Raw genomic sequence first — 19,308 nt, 5'->3', positions numbered from 1 at the left:
ACAGCGTGCAAACCACTCGGGTCTTGTCGTCAGCACATTGTTTGAAGAAGTGCCATGCCAGGGAACTCCTTGAAGCTGCCTTTGGGGTGCTCGGTCCCAGATGGCGGCGGTCAGTAGCAGGCGGAGTCTCTTGGCGGCGGGTGTTCTGCTTTTGCCCACTGCTCCCTCTTTTGCTACGCTGTTGGCTCGGTCTCACCACTGCCTCTTCCTCCGAACTGTGAAAGTCAGTGGCACGACCTTCATTCCATGTGGGGTCTAGGACCTCATCGTCCCCTGCATCGTCTTCCACCCAGTCTTGATCCCTGACCTCCTGTTCAGTCTGCACACTGCAGAAAGACGCAGCAGTTGGCACCTGTGTTTCGTCATCATCAGAGACATGCTGAGGTGGTATTCCCATGTCCTCATCATCAGGAAACATAAGTGGTTGTGCGTCAGTGCATTCTATGTCTTTCACCGCTGGGGAAGGGCTAGGTGGATGCCCTTGGGAAACCCTGCCAGCGGAGTCTTCAAACAGCATAAGAGACTGCTGCATAACTTGAGGCTGAGACAGTTTCCCTGGTATGCATGGGGGTGATGTGACAGACTGATGGGGTTGGTTTTCAGGCGCCATCTGTGCGCTTTCTGCAGAAGACTGGGTGGGAGATAATGTGAACGTGCTGGATCCACTGTCGGCCACCCAATTGACTAATGCCTGTACCTGCTCAGGCCTTACCATCCTTAGAACGGCATTGGGCCCCACCATATATCGCTGTAAATTCTGGCGGCTACTGGGACCTGAGGTAGTTGGTACACTAGGACGTGTGGATGTGGCAGAACGGCCACGTCCTCTCCCAGCACCAGAGGGTCCACTAACACCACCACGACCATGTCCACGTCCGCGTCCCTTACTAGATGTTTTTCTCATTGTTATGGTTCACCACAACAACAAATATATTATTTGGCCCAATGTATTGTATTCAAATTCAGCGGGATATAAATTTGAGGCCTAGTATTTAGGCGCTGGGTGACCGGTATGGATTTAGTGACAGAATTAGACTTGGAAATGCACAGAAGCGTGTGTGTGTGAAGTTATTCTGAATGACCCAATGTGCACCTTGAATATTATATACCCTTTTAGGGATAGATTTCAAATAGCTCTGATATAGCAGAAACCACTAAATTATGAAATTGTTAAATTGGGAATTGTATTTAAACCCAGAACAAAAAATGTGCTTTGACGGACACTAAATAACTTTCCCAGCCACAACAGGACAGCGTTAACGAGAGATTTAGCAGGATATAAATTTGAGGCCTAGTATTTAGGCGCTGGGTGACAGGTATGGGTTTAGTGACAGAATTAGACTTGGAAATACACAGTAGCGGGTGTGTGTGAAGTTATTCTGAATGACCCAATGTGCACCTTGAATATTATATACCCTTTTAGGGATAGATTTCAAATAGCTCTGATATAGCAGAAACCACTAAATTATGAAATTGTTAAATTGGGAATTGTATTTAAACCCAGAACAAAAAATGTGCTTTGACGGACACTAAATAACTTTCCCAGCCACAACAGGACAGCGTTAACGAGAGATTTAGCAGGATATAAATTTGAGGCCTAGTATTTAGGCGCTTGGTGACAGGTATGGGTTTAGTGACAGAATTAGACTTAGAAATACACAGTAGCGGGTGTGTGTGAAGTTATTCTGAATGACCCAATGTGCACCTTGAATATTATATACCCTTTTAGGGATAGATTTCAAATAGCTCTGATATAGCAGAAACCACTAAATTATGAAATTGCTAAATTGGGAATTGTATTTCAACCCAGAACAAAAAATGTGCTTTGACGGACACTAAATAACTTTCCCAGCCACAACAGGACAGCGTTAACGAGAGATTTAGCAGGATATAAATTTGAGGCCTAGTATTTAGGCGCTGGGTGACAGGTATGGGTTTAGTGACAGAATTAGACTTAGAAATACACAGTAGCGGGTGTGTGTGAAGTTATTCTGAATGACCCAATGTGCACCTTGAATATTATATACCCTTTTAGGGATAGATTTCAAATAGCTCTGATATAGCAGAAACCACTAAATTATGAAATTGCTAAATTGGGAATTGTATTTCAACCCAGAACAAGAAATGTGCGTGAACGGACACTAAATAACTCGCCCAGCTACAGCACTAAGGACAGATTTAGCTGGATATAAATTTGAGGCCTAGTATTTAGGCGCTGGGTGACAGGTATGGGTTTAGTGACAGAATTAGACTTGGAAATGCACAGTAGCGGGTGTGTGAAGTTATTCTGAATGTCCCTATGTGCACCTTCAATATGATCTACCCTTTTAGGGATAGATTTCAAATAGCTCTGATATAGCAGAAACCACTAAATTATGAAATTGCTAAATTGGGAATTGTATTTCAACCCAGAACAAGAAATGTGCTTGAACGGACACTAAATAACTCGCCCAGCTACAGCACTAAGGACAGATTTAGCTGGATATAAATTTGAGGCCTAGTATTTAGGCGCTGGGTGACAGGTATGGGTTTAGTGACAGAATTAGACTTGGAAATGCACAGTAGCGGGTGTGTGAAGTTATTCTGAATGTCCCTATGTGCACCTTCAATATGATCTACCCTTTTAGGGATAGATTTCAAATAGCTCTGATATAGCAGAAACCACTAAATTATGAAATTGCTAAATTGGGAATTGTATTTCAACCCAGAACAAGAAATGTGCTTGAACGGACACTAAATAACTCGCCCAGCTACAGCACTAAGGACAGATTTAGCTGGATATAAATTTGAGGCCTAGTATTTAGGCGCTGGGTGACAGGTATGGGTTTAGTGACAGAATTAGACTTGGAAATACACAGTAGCGGGTGTGTGTGAAGTTATTCTGAATGACCCAATGTGCACCTTGAATATTATATACCCTTTTAGGGATAGATTTCAAATAGCTCTGATATAGCAGAAACCACTAAATTATGAAATTGCTAAATTGGGAATTGTATTTCAACCCAGAACAAGAAATGTGCTTGAACGGACACTAAATAACTTTCCCAGCCAGAACAGGACAGCGTTAACGAGAGATTTAGCAGGATATAAATTTGAGGCCTAGTATTTAGGCGCTGGGTGACAGGTATGGGTTTAGTGACAGAATTAGACTTAGAAATACACAGTAGCGGGTGTGTGTGAAGTTATTCTGAATGACCCAATGTGCACCTTGAATATTATATACCCTTTTAGGGATAGATTTCAAATAGCTCTGATATAGCAGAAACCACTAAATTATGAAATTGCTAAATTGGGAATTGTATTTCAACCCAGAACAAGAAATGTGCGTGAACGGACACTAAATAACTCGCCCAGCTACAGCACTAAGGACAGATTTAGCTGGATATAAATTTGAGGCCTAGTATTTAGGCGCTGGGTGACAGGTATGGGTTTAGTGACAGAATTAGACTTGGAAATGCACAGTAGCGGGTGTGTGAAGTTATTCTGAATGTCCCTATGTGCACCTTCAATATGATCTACCCTTTTAGGGATAGATTTCAAATAGCTCTGATATAGCAGAAACCACTAAATTATGAAATTGCTAAATTGGGAATTGTATTTCAACCCAGAACAAGAAATGTGCTTGAACGGACACTAAATAACTTGCCCAGCTACAGCACTAAGGACAGATTTAGCTGGATATAAATTTGAGGCCTAGTATTTAGGCGCTGGGTGACAGGTATGGGTTTAGTGACAGAATTAGACTTGGAAATGCACAGTAGCGGGTGTGTGAAGTTATTCTGAATGTCCCTATGTGCACCTTCAATATGATCTACCCTTTTAGGGATAGATTTCAAATAGCTCTGATATAGCAGAAACCACTAAATTATGAAATTGCTAAATTGGGAATTGTATTTCAACCCAGAACAAGAAATGTGCTTGAACGGACACTAAATAACTCGCCCAGCTACAGCACTAAGGACAGATTTAGCTGGATATAAATTTGAGGCCTAGTATTTAGGCGCTGGGTGACAGGTATGGGTTTAGTGACAGAATTAGACTTGGAAATACACAGTAGCGGGTGTGTGTGAAGTTATTCTGAATGACCCAATGTGCACCTTGAATATTATATACCCTTTTAGGGATAGATTTCAAATAGCTCTGATATAGCAGAAACCACTAAATTATGAAATTGCTAAATTGGGAATTGTATTTCAACCCAGAACAAGAAATGTGCTTGAACGGACACTAAATAACTCGCCCAGCTACAGCACTAAGGACAGATTTAGCTGGATATAAATTTGAGGCCTAGTATTTAGGCGCTGGGTGACAGGTATGGGTTTAGTGACAGAATTAGACTTGGAAATGCACAGTAGCGGGTGTGTGAAGTTATTCTGAATGTCCCTATGTGCACCTTCAATATGATCTACCCTTTTAGGGATAGATTTCAAATAGCTCTGATATAGCAGAAACCACTAAATTATGAAATTGCTAAATTGGGAATTGTATTTCAACCCAGAACAAGAAATGTGCTTGAACGGACACTAAATAACTCGCCCAGCTACAGCACTAAGGACAGATTTAGCTGGATATAAATTTGAGGCCTAGTATTTAGGCGCTGGGTGACAGGTATGGGTTTAGTGACAGAATTAGACTTGGAAATGCACAGTAGCGGGTGTGTGAAGTTATTCTGAATGTCCCTATGTGCACCTTCAATATGATCTACCCTTTTAGGGATAGATTTCAAATAGCTCTGATATAGCAGAAACCACTAAATTATGAAATTGCTAAATTGGGAATTGTATTTCAACCCAGAACAAGAAATGTGCTTGAACGGACACTAAATAACTCGCCCAGCTACAGCACTAAGGACAGATTTAGCTGGATATAAATTTGAGGCCTAGTATTTAGGCCCTGGGTGACAGGTATGGGTTTAGTGACAGAATTAGACTTGGAAATGCACAGTAGCGGGTGTGTGAAGTTATTCTGAATGTCCCTATGTGCACCTTCAATATGATCTACCCTTTTAGGGATAGATTTCAAATAGCTCTGATATAGCAGAAACCACTAAATTATGAAATTGCTAAATTGGGAATTGTATTTCAACCCAGAACAAGAAATGTGCTTGAACGGACACTAAATAACTCGCCCAGCTACAGCACTAAGGACAGATTTAGCTGGATATAAATTTGAGGCCTAGTATTTAGGCGCTGGGTGACAGGTATGGGTTTAGTGACAGAATTAGACTTGGAAATGCACAGTAGCGGGTGTGTGAAGTTATTCTTAATGTCCCTATGTGCACCTTCAATATGATCTACCCTTTTAGGGATAGATTTCAAATAGCTCTGATATAGCAGAAACCACTAAATTATGAAATTGCTAAATTGGGAATTGTATTTCAACCCAGAACAAGAAATGTGCTTGAACGGACACTAAATAACTCGCCCAGCTACAGCACTAAGGACAGATTTAGCTGGATATAAATTTGAGGCCTAGTATTTAGGCGCTGGGTGACAGGTATGGGTTTAGTGACAGAATTAGACTTGGAAATGCACAGTAGCGGGTGTGTGAAGTTATTCTGAATGTCCCTATGTGCACCTTGAATATTATATACCCTTTTAGGGATAGATTTCAAATAGCTCTGATACAGCAGAAACCACTAAATTTTTAAATTGCTAAATTGGGAATTGTATTTCAACCCAGAACAAAAAATGTGCTTTGACGGACACTAAATAACTTTCCCAGCCATAACAGGACAGCGGTAACGAGAGATTTAGCGGGATATAAATTTGAGGCCTAGTATTTAGGCGCTGGGTGACCGGTATGGATTTAGTGACAGAATTAGACTGGGATATGGCCAAAAAATAACCACACTATTGCTGGTTAAATGCACTTGGTGATGGGCGCAGCTTGCCCCTGATGTAGTATATGGCCAAAAAATGAACAGACTATTGCTGGTTAAATGCACTTGGTGTCACAGCTTGACCAACCACACTACTGAGGGTTAAATGCACTTGGTGACGGGCGCAGCTTGCCCCTGATGTAGTATATGGCCAAAAAATGAACAGACTATTGCTGGTTAAATGCACTTGGTGACGGGCGCAGCTTGCCCCTGATTTAGTATATGGCCAAAAAATGAACAGACTATTGCTGGTTAAATGCACTTGGTGTGATAGCTTGACCAACCACACTACTGAGGGTTAAATGCACTTGGTGACGGGCGCAGCTTGCCCCTGATGTAGTATATGGCCAAAAAATAAACAGACTATTGCTGGTTAAATGCACTTGGTGTGACAGCTTCACCCTGATGTAGGCTTTAGCCAAAAAACAAACGCACCATTGAGGGTTAAATGCACTTGGTGACAGGCGCAGCTTGCCCCTGATGTAGTATATGGCCAAAAAATAAACAGACTATTGCTGGTTAAATGCACTTGGTGTGACAGCTTCACCCTGATGTAGGCTTTAGCCAAAAAACAACCACACCATTGAGGGTTAAATGCACTTGGTCGCAGCTTGTGCTGGCGCACCACAAGACACAAAATGGCCGCCGATCACCCCAGAAAAATGTGACTGACAAACGGTCTGGGCAGCCTAAAAACAGTGAGCAATTGAGGATCAGCAGCTCAATGATCCACAGCTGCAGATCGATCAGTTAATCAAGTCCTTTGGAGGAGTTAATCTGCCTAATCTCGCCCTACTGTCGCAGCCGCAACCTCTCCCTACGCTAATCAGAGCAGAGTGACGGGCGGCGCTATGTGACTCCAGCTTAAATAGAGGCTGGGTCACATGGTGCTCTGGCCAATCACAGCCATGCCAATAGTAGGCATGGCTGTGATGGCCTCTTGGGGCAAGTAGTATGACGCTTGTTGATTGGCTGCTTTGCAGCCTTTCAAAAAGCGCCAAGAAAGCGTCACAAAAGCGCGAAGAAAGCGACGAACACCGAACCCGAACCCGGACTTTTACGAAAATGTCCGGGTTCGGGTCCGTGTCACGGACACCCCAAAATTCGGTACGAACCCGAACTATACAGTTCGAGTTCGCTCATCCCTAGTGACAGGGAATAAAATTTCAGAAATTCTTCTTTAATTGATGCGCACCACCTCCTTTCATTAAGTGCTTAAACTTTAATAATTTGTCCCACATTTGCGCTTCAATAATTTGTCCCACATTTGCGCTTCAATAATTTGTCCCACATTTACGCTTAAATAACTTTTTCCATATTTCTGCTCGATCAAAATAAAAAAAATACATTTTTTATCCATTTATCTCCATTGGAGAAGAGAAGATATCCAAATGTATGGTGGATGTCACAGGGACGTGCGATCAGGCAGAAGTTATCTAGAGTCAATAAAGCGGCAGCAGGGCCTCTCCTGGTTAATGTTTCCAAATCCAAAATACCACAGTGTCAGTCCCTATAATTTTTTATTAATCATTCCAATAACAGGGCATCTTAAGAGTACTGTATTGTGAATTATCGTCACGACAGATAAAGAACTCTCACAATTTTGGCAAGAGAATATCGGTACAGCTCACATTCATTTTGTTTGGGATGCCATGAAGGCATTTATGCGTGGGCTGTATTTTTCTAGAATAAAAACGAAAAAAAATGATTTCTCTGCCGAACAAAAAAAGCTGGAGGCAAATATTGCATATCTGGAGGGCTGTATCCGAGTACGAAATGATATGAATACGCGTACTAAGCTAAAATCTGCCAAAGATCATTACATTACCTTTATGAAGGAAAAAGCACAGAATCAACTATTTTTCATGGGCTATAAAGATTTCTGCGAGGCGGGTACCCCGAGTAAGCTATTGGTTTCTATTATAGCAAATCAAAAACCCCCCCAAAGAATTAGACAGATACTGACGGGGGATGGGCGTAGATTGGAAAGAGGAATGGAGATGGTAGCAGAGTTTTTTAATCACTTTGATAATTTATATCGATCTGAGGCGGTAGATATAGTGACCGAAATAGATGCCTTTTTGGAACAAGTCAGGATCCCGGCGCTCTCGGTCTCCGATTCCGCCTCTTTGTGTGCCCCCATCTTATTGGAGGAATTACAAACGGCCCTGCAGGGGACTCGGGGTTCTTCTGCGCCGGGTCCGGATGGACTTCCATTTGGCATCTATAAGCGCCATGCGGAGATACTCTTGCCCGGACTGTTGCTTGTTCTAAATGAGTCTAGTAAACGCGGAAAGCTGCCCCCGTCTCTGGCCGAAGCAACGGTTACATTGATCCTTAAAAAGGGGAAACTGGGAAATAAAGTTGAGGACTATCGCCCAATATCACTGCTCAATGCAGATTATAAAATAATTGCAAAAGTCCTTTCCAATCGCTTAAAAAAAGTAATAGCGCGCCTGATACATGTGGACCAGACAGGGTTCATTCCTGGGCGACAGATACAGACCAATATACGGCGGACCTTTCTTAATATCCAGATTGGCGGAGGGGAGGACCGCTCGATACTATCATTGGACGCCGCTAAAGCGTTCGATCGTGTCGAGTGGCCCTTCCTCTGGCGTGTTATGTATAGGATGAATCTGGGCCAGGAATTTATTGGATGGGTTAAACTGCTATATAGTGAAACAACTGCTAGAATTAAAGTCAATGAGGTGCTTACCCCTGCTGTTTCCCTAAAGCGGGGAACACGTCAGGGCTGCCCCCTTTCTCCTCTCCTCTTCGCAATCTTTATGGAACCCCTTGCCTGCAGGATACGGACTGAACCTGGCATATCCGGCTTCGGGGGGAGAGGGACAGACGATAAGATTTGCTTATATGCAGATGACGTCTTACTCTACCTGAATGACGGTTGGAGAAGCGTCCCCAATGTTATGCGGATAACAGAGGAATTCGGCAGAATTGCTGGGTATGAGATAAACTGGTCTAAGTCTGTACTCTTCCCCCTGAACCGGATGCCCCCCCCTAACGATCTTAGGATCAGAATTATTCCCCCGACAGATCATTTAGATTATCTCGGGATAAAAATCAGCAATAATATCAGGGAATATAATCAGTTAAATATTTCCCCTTTAGTGGGGAGAATAAAAGACAAAATAAGAGTGTGGCAGAAACTCCCACTTTCGCAGATCAATAGGATTGCGTTGATTAAAATGGTTTTGTTACCCTGGATATTGTATACGGTCAGCTCCTGCCCCACTTGGATTGAGGATAGCGTCTTCAATCTGATTGACCGCTTGATAAATGATCTGATATGGGGCAGAAAAAGGGTCCGCATCAAACTACAATACCTGCGAATGGCCGTAAGTAACGGGGGCCTAGGCCTGCCCCATTTTCAAATCTATTATCTCTGTGCACAATTACAATGGTGCGTCAATGTCGGGGATGGTGTATTAATATCACATATCCTAGGTCAACGCCCACTACACTCCAATAACATTTTTAGTATATTGGAATCCGGAATGTTTCAACGTACAGATTACTTTTGCCCCATCGGAGCCGCGCTACAGAAAGTTTGGAATAAAATTAAGATATTGATCCATGCCCCTCAAATTCTGGATTTCTCCCCCTTATGGGACAACCCTGCCCTAACTGAATTTTTGACACTTAACGAAAACGAATTCTGGACTCGAAAAGGTATTTCATTATTTTCACATATATACACAAAAGGGAATAGTAAATCAATACGGGAATTGATAAAACAAGCACCAATAACTGCACTAGAGCACTATAGATATTGTCAACTACAACATGCACTATCATACACTCTCAAAAAAACACCCTTGATAAAAGTTACTCCGGGGTTCTTATCCTTTTGTTATAACATAGTAGGGAATAAAGTTAAGATTTCACTAATATATAGGAGATTCATCGAGGAAATAAGCACTATCACTAAATTTAAAAGTGTGGATAAATGGAAGACAGATATTGGGGAATGTAACCCCTCACAATGGCAGGAAATATATCAAAATATAAAGAAGGCCTCTCTTTCACGACAACACCGATTGATACAATTCAAAATAATACATCGCTTATATGTTACTCCGAGCCTGTTGACTAAAATGTACACTAACAAGGGTCAAGAATTTAGCTGCCTTAAATGTTCTTGTGTAGCCGCAGGGCTTGTACATATGCTGTGGGACTGTCCAGCTATTAGGACTTTCTGGGGCTGCATATTTCAGACAATGGTGGCAAACAGCAGGAACAGTCCTCCCATGACTATTCAAGTAGCAGTTCTTGGATTGCTTCCTCCTGAGTATAAAAACAAAACCACTAAAAATGAACAGGTATACTGGTTAAAGGGGTTTCTTTTGGCCAAAGTGATAATCTTGAGACAGTGGGTGAAAGATAGACCCCCAACAATCAATGATTGGCAAAGTTTAATGACGCGAATAACACATTTTGAGGGCATGAAACGACGTGGATTAAACGACGCTACCGGAATGGGCCCATAGAGAAGGGAAATAGCCAGCCGTAATACCCCAGAGCAGAATTGATGGCTAGTAACTGGGGAGACCACTGATATATACCCCAACAAACCATTATATATTCCTAGATAAACTCTATCAACACAGCCCACGCCAGAATACGTGTGAAATTGTAAAGGCTCTAATGAAAATCCTTATGAGGGGGGCAGGAATACTCCGCCGCCCCTCGCGGCGGCCGCACCAAGCCGGGTGGAAACGGGTGGGGGGTGAGGGGGCGGGGCGGAGGGGGGTTGGGTTTATGGTTTTTTTTTTTTTATTCTTGTGTGTTTTTTTTTTGGGTTGTGGATCCCATGCCTATGTACTGGTATTAGAGCTGACTCCTCTGGTCACAGATTGTTTTGTTGTATGTGTCCGATATATGGCATGGAGACGATACACTGTCTAATGTGCGCTATTATAGTATATCTGATTGGAAATTTGCTTTTATATTGTCTGTAAAATAAAAATACAAATAAAAAAAAAAAAAAAAAAAATTATCGTCACTACCTCCCCGAGTCGTCCTTTCCTTCAATTCTTCCATTTTAATAGCTCGATCAAAATAAAATTTCATGCATTGATCTCCCTTGGATGTGGTCTCTCATGGTAGGCGCAGAAAAGAACATCGAAAGTTGATAGAGCAGATATCCAATTGGATCGTGAACATCACGGGGACGTGCGACATGGTGGGGCAGTATGTTTGCACACAAACTGACTGATGGTTCTGCCCCTTGCAACTTCTGGGTCTCCAAATTGGGCACATGGCCTGAGCATGCCCTTTACACCTTGGAGGTGCTGGCCTGCCCTGCAGCCAGTGTATTGTCTGAACGTGTGTTTAGCACGACTGGAGTGGGTTATCACAGGTTATGTTTCCCAATGTTTTGGGGTGTACCCGAATTAAAAAATAAATAAATTTAAATCCAAAAAGCAGTGTAGGCTACCTCCTCCTCCAGCACCACTTCAACCTACACCGCCACATCCACCGCCTCCTCAACCTCCTACTCCATATGTACCTCGTCCTCCTAGATCAAGATTATTAGTTTTAATTTGTATGTATTTTATGTTATTTGAATTCATTTCCTTATCCACATTTGTTTGCAGAGCACTTACCATGCTCTTAACCGCATTTTACTGGCATTTGCAGCCCTTTAACCCTTTCGTGACATTTTTAGAGCCATTTTAGTGCTCAAAGGTTCAGGTCCCCATTGACTTCAATGGGGTTCGAGGTCAAGTTCAGGTCCCGAACTCAAACTTTTTTGTGAAGTTCGGTCGAACCCGAACATCCAGGTGTCCGCTCAACTCTACTAAACTGTCATATGGCCTACAAGAGAAATGGGCACAACAGGGCTCAAGATACAAATGAGACTATAATGTATCCTTTCCACCATTCTCATACTTCTGCAGGTTCATTAGTGATCAAGCCTGGATGAGAAACGATCCCAGCTTCAGCTTCTGTGAACCCAACCTGCCTGCTTCATCCTCATCATCATCAAGGTATGATAATACAGCAGCTAAACGTAGAGACTTAAATTGAGCAATAGCTGTTAAAATGACAGACATCTCACCCTTCGCAACCTCACCTATTGATCAGAGCGTTTTGTACGACAGAGATAAAGACCCTAATCGTCAGTGTCTTATTCACAAGACGCCTCATCCTCTTAAGAAATGTTGTGGGCTTAGGGCAAAGACTTTACAAGAGCGCAGGGAGATTCTCCAGAAACTTGGCATATGCTACAAGTGCTGTGCTTCTTATAGCCATTTTGCTAAAGATTGTAAAATTGTCATCAAGTGCTCAGAATGCAGTAGCGACAGACATGTTACAGCCATGCATCCTACTCCACTTCCAGACAACCTACAGCAGCTTCCTACCTCCACTCCTGTCTCAAATCATGCCGGGAAACAACAAGGTCATGCTCCAATCAAAGATAATGTCTCTTCTTCATGTACAGAAGACTGTGGAGAAGGCAAGATATGCCTAGTGAAGATATACTCAAGGGATCATCCTGAGAAAGCTGCTAGGATGTATGCCATAATAGATGAACAGAGCAACAGATTCCTGGTTAAGTCTAAATTCTTTGAGATCTTTGGTATAGAAGGTCAAGCAACACCATATACTCTCAGAACCTGTTCTGATCATGTAGAGACCTTCAGCAGAAGGGTTGACGGGTTCATGGTCTCTCATATCAACGAGGAAGAGGGCATATCCCTACCAACGTTAGTCAAGTGTGACCAGATACCAGAGGAAAGGGAATAGATTCCCACTCCAGAAGCTGCATATCAACATCCTCACTTAAGGCACCTTGTTGATGAGATTCCTGCAATAAACAAGAGTGCTGAAATCTTAGTCCTGCTAGGAAGGGACATTATCAGAGTACATAAAGTACGCGATCAGTGCGATGGGCCAGACAACGCCCCTTATGCACAAAGACTTGACCCAGGCTGGGTAATAGTGGGCGATATATGCTTGGACAGGATGTATACGCCATCAGAGATCCACTCCTTCAAAACGTAAGTGTTGGGAAACGGACGTGCATCCCACTTCAAACAGTGCCCTCACCATTATGAAGTAAAGGAGAAGCTTCTTGACATCATCCAAGTACCTGGTGTTACACCTGTCCTTTGTGATGACAACCTAGGTACCACAGTGTTTTGTACTACAAGTGAGGACAACAAAATAGCATTGTCAGTTGAAGACAGAGAATTCAACAAAATAATGGATAAGGAATTCTTTCAGGATGAGTCTAACAGCTGGGTTGCACCAATACCTCTTCGTGCTACAAGGGCTAAACTCCCAACCAATCGTGAACAGGCTTTATCTAGATTCAACGAACACTAAGGAACAGGCCTGAAATGAAGGACCATTTCATCGCCTTTATGAAAAGGATCTTTGACAATGATCACGCTGAATCAGCGCCACCACTTCAAAGACACGATGAGTGCTGGTATCTGCCTTTCTTCGGAGTGTATCATCCACGTAAGCCAAAACAAATCAGGATAGTATTTGACTCCAGTGCCAAGCATCAAGGTGTATCCCTAAACAATGTTCTTCTCACTGGCCCAAATCTAACCAACAACCTTGTAGGTGTACTTATGAGATTTAGAAGAGAACCAGTTGCCAAAACTCCTGATATTGAACAGATGTTTCATTGCTTCATTGTACGTGAAGACCATAGGAACTTCGTAAAGTTTCTGTGGCACCGTGACAACAACATGGACAATGAGATTATTGAATACCGCATGAAAGTACATGTTTTAGGAAATAGTCCCTCACCGCTGTTGCAACATACGGTTTACGAAGGACTGCCATTGATGGAGAAAAGGAGTATGGCACGGATGCTTGATACTTCATTGAGAGAGACTTTTATGTTGACGATGGACTTAAGTCTTTACCTACAGACGAAGAAGCCATAGACCTGCTCCAAAGGACACAAGGTATGCTTTCTGAGGCTAACCTCAGACTACACAAAATTGACTCAAATAGTGTTGCTGTTATGAAAGCCTTTCAACCTGGCAATCATGCCACAGGGTTTAAGGACTTAAATCTGGGAATGGACATGCCACCTATACAGAGAAGTCTGGGCCTACAGTGTGACTTATTAAAAGACACTTTTAGCTTTCAAGTCAGCTATACAGACAAGCCATTTACCAAACGTGGTCTTCTGTCAGTGGTAAACAGCCTATACGATCCAATGGGATTTGTGGCTCCCATCACTATACAAGGTAAAGCCTTACTTAGACAGCTCTCAGAGTCTATTAAAGATTGGGATGCTCCACTGCCATCTGACAAGCTTTCAAAGTGGGAGTCCTGGAAGCAATCTCTACACGCCTTAGATGGAATCCATATATCACGCTGCTACACCTCAGCTTTCCTTGCTATGAGCTGGAGAAAAGAGTTTCACATCTTCTCAGACACATATACTGAGGCCATAGCGGCTGTTGCCTACCTCAAGGTGAGAGACTCTTCTAATCAAATCCACATAGGGTTTCTGTTTGGGAAAGCTAAGTTATCACCTACACCTGAGCACACAATTCCTAGGCTTGAACTTTGTGGGACTGTGCCCCGAACCTCATTGAAGTCAATGGGGACCCGAACTTTTCGGCACTAAAAAGGCTGTAAAACAGCCCAGGAAAGGGCTAGGGCTGCAAAAGGCAGCAAAATGTAGGTAAATACCCTGCAAACAAATGTGGATATGGAAATGAATCGAAATAAAAATAAAATAAATAAAAATTAACCAATATCAACTGGAGAGAGGTCCCATAGCAGAGAATCAGGCTTCATGTCACCCATCACTGGAACAGGCCACTGTCAGATATTTAGGCCCCGGCACCAAGACAGAGGAGAGGGGTCCCATTGCAGAGAATCAGGCTTCATGTCATAGCAGAGAATCAGGCTTCACGTCACCCACCACTGGAACAGGCCATTGTCAGATATTTAGGCGCCGGCACCCAGACAGAGGAGAGAGATCCCATTGCAGAGAATCAGGCTTCATGTCATAGCAGAGAATCAGGCTTCACTTCACCCACCATTGGAACAGGCCATTGTCAGATATTTAGGCCCCGGCACACAGACAGAGGAGAGAGATCCCATAGCAGAGATTCAGGCTTCATGTCATAGCAGAGAATCAGGCTACATGTCACCCAACACTGGAACAGGCCACTGTCAGATATTTTTAGGCCCCGGCACCCAGACAGAGGAGAGAGGTCCCATAGCAGAGAATCAGGCTACATGTCATAGCAGAGAATCATGCTTCATGTCACCCAACACTGGAACAGGCCACTGTCAGATATTTTTAGGCCCCGGCACCCAGACAGAGGAGAGAGGTACCATAGCAGAGAATCAGGCTTCATGTCATAGCAGAGAATCAGGCTTCATGTCACCCACCACTGGAACAGGCCATTGTCAGATATTTTTAGGCCCCAGCACCCAGACAGAGGAGAGAGGTCCCATAGCAGAGATTCAGGCTTCATGTCATAGCAGATAATCAAGCTTCATGTCACCCAACACTGGAACAGGCCACTGTCAGATATTTTTAGGCCCCGGCACCCAGACAGAGGAGAGGTTCATTCAACTTTGGGTTGCCCCACAATATAATGGTAAAATGAAAATAAAAAGAGGATTGAATGAGGAAGTGCCCTGGAGTACAATAATATATGGTTAAGGGGAGGTAGTTATAAATGTCTAATCTGCACAAGGGATGGACAGGTCCTATGGGATCCATGCCTGGTTAATTTTTATGAACGTAAGCTTGTCCACATTGGCTGTAGACAGGCGGCTGCGTTTGTCTGTAATGACGCCCCCGCCATGCTGAATACACGTTCAGACAAAAACGCTGGCCGCCGGGTAGGCCAGCACCTCCAAGGCATAAAAGGCTAGCTCTGGCCACGTGGACAATTTGGAGACCTAGAAGTTGAATGGGGCCGAACCATCAGTCAGTACGTGGAGGGGTGTGCACACGTACTGTTCCACCATGTTAGTGAAATGTTGCCTCCTGCTAACACGTTCCGTATCAGGTGGTGGTGCAGTTAGCTGTGGCGTGTTGACAGAGCTTTTCCACATCTCTGCCATGCTAACCCTGCCCTCAGAGGAGCTGGCCGTGACACAGCTGCCTTGGCGACCTCTTGCTCCTCCTCTGCCTTCGCCTTGGGCTTCCACTTGTTCCCCTGTGACATTTGGAAATGCTCTCAGTAGCGCGTCTACCAATGTGCGCTTGTTACTCGTGCATCTTCCTATCACGCTCCAGTGCAGGAAGTAAGGTGGGCACATTGTCTTTGTACCGGGGATCCAGCAGGGTGGCAACCCAGTAGTCCGCACACGTTAAAATGTGGGCAACTCTGCTGTTGTTGCGCAGACACTGCAGCATGTAGTCGATCATGTGTGCCAGGCTGCCCAGAGGTAAGGACAAGCTGTCCTCTGTGGGAGGCGTATCGTCATTGTCCTGCGTTTCCCCCCAGCCACGCACCAGTGATGGGCCCGAGCTGCGTTGGGTGCCACCCCGCTGTGAACATGCTTCATCCTCATCCTCCTCCACCTCCTCCTCATCCTCGTCCTCCTCGTCCTCCAGTAGTGAGCCCTGGCTGGCCACATTTGCACCTGGCCTCTGCTGTTGCAAAAAACCTCCCTCTGAGTCACTTTGAAGAGACTGGCCTGAAAATGCTAAAAATGACCCCTCTTCCTCCTCCTCCTAGGACACCTCCTCTTCTATCATCGCCCTAAGTGTTTTCTCAAGGAGACATAGAAGTGGTATTGTAACGCTGATAACGGCGTCATCGCCACTGGCCATGTTGGTGGAGTACTCGATACAGCGCAACAGGGCACACAGGTCTCGCATGGAGGCCCAGTCATTGGTGGTGAAATGGTGCTGTTCCGCAGTGCGACTGACCCGTGCGTGCTGCAGCTGAAACTCCACTATGGCCTGCTGCTGCTCGCACAGTCTGTCCAGCACGTGCAAGGTGGAGTTCCACCTGGTGGGCACGTCGCATATGAGGCGGTGAGCGGGAAGGCCGAAGTTACGCTGAAGCACAGACAGGCGAGCAGCGGCAGGACGTGAACGCCGGAAGCGTGCACAGACGGCCCGCACTTTATGCAGCAGCTCTGACATGTTGGGATAGTTGTGAATGAACTTCTGCACCACCAAATTCAGCACATGCGCCAGGCAAGGGATGTGCGTCAAACCGGCTAGTCCCAGAGCTGCAACAAGAACTCGCCCATTATCGCACACCACCAGGCCGGGCTTGAGGCTCACCGGCAGCAACCACTCGTCGGTCTGTTGTTCTATACCCCGCCACAACTCCTGTGCGGTGTGGGGCCTGTCCCCCAAACATATGAGTTTCAGAATGGCCTGCTGACGTTTACCCCGGGCTGTGCTGAAGTTGGTGGTGAAGGTGTGTGGCTGACTGGATGAGCAGGTGGAAGAAGAGGAGGAGGAACCCGAGTAGGAGGAGGAGGCAACAGGAGGCAAAGAATGTTGCCCTGCGATCTTTGGCGGTGGAAGGACGTGCGCCAAACAGCTCTCCGCCTGGGGCCCAGCCGCCACTACATTTACCCAGTGTGCAGTTAGGGAGATATAGCGTCCCTGGCCATGCTTACTGTTCCACGTATCTGTGGTTAGGTGGACCTTGCCACAGATGGCGTTGCGCAGTGCACACTTGATTTTATCGGATACTTGGTTGTGCAAAGAAGGCTCGGCTCTCTTGGAGAAGTAGTGGCGGCTGGGAACAACATACTGTGGGACAGCAAGCGACATGAGCTGTTTGAAGCTGTCTGTGTCCACCAGCCTGAATGACAGCATTTCATAGGCCAGTAGTTTAGAAATGCTGGCATTCAGGGACAGGGATCGAGGGTGGCTAGGTGGGAATTTACACTTTCTCTCAAATGTTTGTGAGATGGAGAGCTGAACGCTGCCGTGTGACATGGTTGAGATGCTTGGTGATGGAGGTGGTGGTGTTGGTGGTACATCCTCTGTTTGCTGGGCGGCAGGTGCCAACGTTCCTCCAGAGGCAGAGGAAGAGGCTGAGGCGGCAGCAGCAAATAGGTAGCAGGGGGAGCCTGAGTGAGTTCCTTGTTTTTAAGGTGTTTACTTCACTGCAGTACATGGTTTGCATGCAGGTGCCTGGTCATGCAGGTTGTGCTAAGGTTCAGAACGTTAATGCCTCGCTTCAGGCTCTGATGGCACAGTGTGCAAACCACTCGGGTCTTGTCGTCAGCACATTGTTTGAAGAACTGCCACGCCAGGGAACTCCTTGAAGCTGCCTTTGGGGTGCTCGGTCCCAGATGGCGGTGGCCAGTAGCAGACGGACTCTCTTGGCGGCGGGTGTTCTGCTTTTGCCCACTGCTCCCTCTTTTGCTACGCTGTTGGCTCGGTCTCACCACTGCCTCTACCTCCGAACTCTGAAAGTCAGTGGCATGACCTTCATTCCATGTGGGGTCTAGGACCTCATCGTCCCCTGCATCGTCTTCCACCCAGTCTTCCTCCCTGACCTCCTGTTCAGTCTGCACACTGCAGAAAGACGCAGCAGTTGGCACCTGTGTTTTGTCATCATCAGAGACGTGCTGAGGTGATATTCCCATGTCCTCATCATCAGGAAACATAAGTGGTTGTGCGTCAGTGCATTCTATGTCTTCCACCGCTGGGGAAGGGCTAGGTTGATGCCCTTGGGAAACCCTGCCAGCAGAGTCTTCAAACAGCATAAGAGACTGCTGCATAACTTGAGGCTCAGACAGTTTCCCTGATATGCATGGTGGTGATGTGACAGACTGATGGGCTTGGTTTTCAAGCGCCATCTGTGCGCATTCTGCAGATGACTGGGTGGGAGATAATGTGAACGTGCTGGATCCACTGTCGGCCACCCAATTGACTAATGCCTGTACCTGCTCAGGCCTTACCATCCTTAGAACGGCATTGGGCCCCACCAAATATCGCTGTAAATTCTGGCGGCTACTGGGACCTGATGTAGTTGGTTCACTAGGACGTGTGGCTGTGGCAGAACGGCCACGTCCTCTCCCAGCACCAGAGGGTCCACTAACACCACCACGACCATGTCCGTGTCCGCGTCCCTTACTAGCTGTTTTCCTCATTGTTACCGTTCACCGCAATAAGAAAAAAATGATTTGGCCCAATGTATTGAATTCAAATTCAGGCCTTTTTTTACTGGCACCTAACACTATCTGGCTATCTATTTAGGTACCGTATTACACTAATACAGGCACAGCAGTAATGACAGATTTAGCTGAATATAAATTGTAGGCCTATTATTTACGCACTGGATGACAGGTATACGTTTACGGACAGAATTGGACTTGGAAATGCACGGTAGCGTGTGAAGTTATTGAGGATGACCCTATCAGCAACTTCAATGTAATATACCCTTTTATGGATAGATTTAAACTTGGCCTGATACAGCAGAAAC

This window comes from Bufo gargarizans, chromosome 5 (genome assembly GCF_014858855.1).
Source record: "Bufo gargarizans isolate SCDJY-AF-19 chromosome 5, ASM1485885v1, whole genome shotgun sequence".
NCBI lineage: Eukaryota > Metazoa > Chordata > Amphibia > Anura > Bufonidae > Bufo > Bufo gargarizans.
The sequence above is the reverse complement of the archived record's forward strand: the minus strand, read 5'-3'. Positions refer to the sequence as shown.